The sequence below is a fragment of the Nerophis ophidion genome, linkage group LG01 (assembly GCF_033978795.1).
Source record: "Nerophis ophidion isolate RoL-2023_Sa linkage group LG01, RoL_Noph_v1.0, whole genome shotgun sequence".
In the NCBI taxonomy this organism is placed as follows: domain Eukaryota; kingdom Metazoa; phylum Chordata; class Actinopteri; order Syngnathiformes; family Syngnathidae; genus Nerophis; species Nerophis ophidion.
Window position 1 is genome coordinate 62,724,270 of NC_084611.1, and position 3,793 is coordinate 62,728,062.

The 3,793-nt window shown below is 40.9% G+C and overlaps 1 protein-coding gene across 1 annotated transcript in view; it reads left to right on the forward strand.

Moving 5' to 3' along the window:
* rtn4rl2a (reticulon 4 receptor-like 2 a) overlaps positions 1 to 1,488 on the forward strand; it is a 6,790-nt gene extending 5,302 nt beyond the window's left edge. Inside the window, exon 4 of the mRNA XM_061878314.1 lies at positions 1 to 1,488. This exon is cut by the window's left edge and continues 1,562 nt beyond it. The gene's annotated coding sequence lies outside the window, so the exon portion shown is untranslated.
* The last annotated feature ends 2,305 nt before the right edge of the window (positions 1,489 to 3,793 follow it).

Below are 3,793 nucleotides of genomic sequence, written 5' to 3' on the forward strand. Positions count from 1 at the left end.
CTTTTAAAAAATACATATTGTACGAAGAACAAAACAATACAGTCTAGTACAAACATATTCAGTAGTTTTATGAAGTCATGCTATGTATTTGCAGGGTGCTGAAAAAATGGATTCACGTTCACATCGTGATTTTTATTCATACCAATTTTTAAAAATACATTTTTTAGGCACTTACTGCAAAATATGTCATAGGTCAGCAGCCAGTAAGAGCTTTTGTAACTAGGCTAAAACCTATTTTGAAAAAAAGTTTTACACCAAGTAATATACTGTGAGCATCATGTTGACTAGGGAATGTATCCTAAAAATGTCATCGACCCAAGAATTGAATCAAATCGAGTTGTAAAATTCACATCATGAGTGTTTACCTCAGAGAGTTGACTTCTATGGGCTTCTTCTCCATCAAACAAACCACAAGCAGCTTCTTCATATTTTCAAGGATAAATTTCGATATTATTTCTATTATTAGGTCCTTTACCGATTCATTTTGCTCCGGTGCAAATGAGTGGTGCTACGCTCCAACCATTTCACCAAATTAGCTAGCTACAAAGCTAATGCGAGCAAAGGAGGCTGAATATTTTGGTTGGATCTAACGGGGGTTCAGTGTGGCATTTTCCATGCTAACTCGTAAGTCAAGGTACCGCCGAGTATACGAGCGTGAAAACACAAATGTCCACAGCAGAGGACGCTGGTTCCCAGGGGGTTTTGAATGTGTTTTTTTTTTGTTTTTTTTTTGCATTTTCTGTCAATAGAATAAGTCTTCCATTCAGGAAGCTTGAAATTGGATGTCTTTCTGTGACACGCTGATTGCTATCATGTGAAAAGACTGTTGATGAGTTTCATATTTATAAATAAATACATTGACTTAATTTTTTGGGCATTTTTTTCTTCCAAGAGAGGTTCAATGAACGTAGAGTGGATCTAGTTTATAGTGTGAGAGTCCAGTCCATAGTGGGGCCAGAAGGGGATTATTTTGAAAGTTCTTTTAGCTGCAAAACTCCCAAATGCCGGCAAAAATTAGCCGCGTGACTTAACATGACTACAGCACTGCAAAAGGACAGACCGCTCATTCATACATTGTTAGGCTGCTCGGACTGGGTCTGGCTGTGAGGGGCATCTGTCTCACTGCGGGTAAATAAGCTTGAGTGGATTCACAAGATGTCCCCGCTGCAAAAGGCAATTGCGTCAGTAATCACTCCTGTGATTCATTAACTGCCGTGGATGCCAGATGGAGCAATGAGGTGACAATTGGCTGATTTGCAAACGCGCCGAGCAAGCAGCGGGGGTCTTGATGATGACATCTTCATGCAGACGACACTTGAAGTAACTAATTAGACTGGTAAAGGTTACTGTGAAGGGAAAAGAGAAAATGGACTTAATGCGACCGCTTTAGCACACCTAATATGTTATTTTATGAAATGTTATTTTCCAACTGCACTGATTAATCAAATGTGACTTTATAGCAGGAGTGGAAGAGTGGGCGAGCGCACACTGACTCGAGCAAGTTGTCCTTGGCCTTGGCAAAAAAAGAAAGCTTACCGTTTTAACCTCTTTGAAAGGCACTGCCTCACTCTTTATGAGTTATCAGTTTAAAAAAGTCAGAAGAAAATATGAATCGTATCGAATCAAATGGAAGCAAAAATGTTCTCCAATAATCACAAGTCAGCAGCAATGAGTCATCCCCAATTGATGCACAGATGAGTGGTCCACCCCGGGTCCCGACTTTGAAAAGCTATCACTTCATCTGTGGTCACTTATTAACCTATCCACACATAAGAAGGGGGTAAAGCAGAAAAGAGACGGCAGAGCAACTGGCCTAAAAGGCTATTTTAAAGGCTAGCGTATGAGTTATAAGATGGGACTTGAATGCTTCTACTGAGGTAGCATCTCTAACTGGGAGGGCATTCCAGACTACTGGAGCCCCAATTGAAAACGCTCTACAGCCCGCAGACTTGTTTTGGGCTCTGAGAATCACTAATAAGCTGGAGTTCTTTTAACGCAGATTTCTTGCCTGGACATATGGTACAATACAATCAACAAAACAGGATGGAGCTCGACCGTTAAGTATTTTATATGTAAGTAGTAAAACCTTAAAGTCGCATCTTAAGTGCACAGGAAGCTAGTGCAGGTGTAATATGATCAAACTTTATCGATCTTGTCAAAAGTCTAGCAGCCGCATTTTAAGCACACAATAGCACACAAGCTTGATGTACATAATGAGTGTCCTCGATTGAACAATATTGCAGTTCAAAACAGCACGTGTCAATATAAACAAATATCCAATAATTATAGCTGAATATTACTTACACATGCAACATCTAAAAAGCTTGTTAGAAGGTCCGCATCTTGCAACTTTCTGTGTTATGAGCCTAACTTGATGAATTATTGTGGCCACTAGGTTTGGCCCAAAAAACTACCATTACATTTAAATCTAAAGACAGTTCATGTCTGTCAAAAGGTTAGTTTTTTCTATACCAACCGTTCTTCTCTATTTGACATAGTGTGTGAACGTATGTGTGAATGGGTGAATGTGGAAAAAGTGTCAAAGCGCTTTGAGTGCCTTAAAAAGAGGTCGAAAAACGCTATACAAGTATAACAGAACATAGAACACAATTTTCTAACATTCCACCCACCAAAAAAAAAAAAAGTATGTATGATTCGTGCTGATATCTGATTGACCAAAACTCAATGACCCAACATCGGGTTTTTTTATTGGAAGTGAAAAAGGTGTATCAGGACACCTCAAAAAAGAAATACAGTAAACTCTCGTCGATCACGGTTCGTTCATTGGTTCCATGTCTGAATTTCCGCAAAGTCAAAATTATAATAAATAATTACAAATCGAATATCGTCATAGCTTCTAAATGCTTTTTTTTTTTTTTAACACAATGAGAGCCTACTTAACATGAAATAATACTTGCATATTTTTTTAAATTGTAAAGAAGGGAGGCTGAGCCAATCAGTGGCCATGTTACTGAACTGTAAGTGTGCGGCATCTTTTTTTCCACTTGTAACGATTTTGAATTTATTTAAAATGTTTAATAAATACTTCCAACATTTTTTTGTGAGCTTTACAACAATTTTTTTTAAATGTTTTAATGTAATTTAAAACAGATAGTATATTGCAACAATTGTTTTGAATCCGGACTTCCGGACGGCTTCGAAGCGATTCTGGACCACCGTCCGTCGCCTCAGGAAGGGCAAGCAGTGCACTATCAACACCGTGTATGGTGCGGATGGTGTTCTGCTGACCTCAACTACGGATGTTGTGGATAGGCGGAAGGAATACTTCGAAGACCTCCTCAATCCCACCAACACGTCTTCCTATGAGGAAGCAGTGACTGGGGAATCTGTGGTGGACTCTCCTATTTCTGGGGCTGAGGTCGCTGAGGTAGTTAAAAAGCTCCTCGGTGGCAAGGCCCCAGGGGTGGATGAGATCCGCCCGGAGTTAATTAAAGCTCTGGATGCTGTGGGGCTGTCTTGGTTGACAAGACTCTGCAGCATCGCGTGGACAACGGGGGCGGTAACTCTGGATTGGCAGACCGGGGTGGTGGTTCCTCTCTTTAAGAAGGGGGACCGGAGGGTGTGTTCCAACTATCGTGGGATCACACTCATCAGCCTTCCCGGTAAGGTTTATTCTGGTGTACTGGAGAGGAGGCTACGCCAGATAGTCGAACCTCGGATTCAGGAGGAACAGTGTGGTTTTCGTCCTGGTCGTGGAACTGTGGACCAGCTCTATACTCTCCGCAGGGTTCTTGAGGGTGCATGGGAGTTTGCCCAACCAGTCTGCATGTGC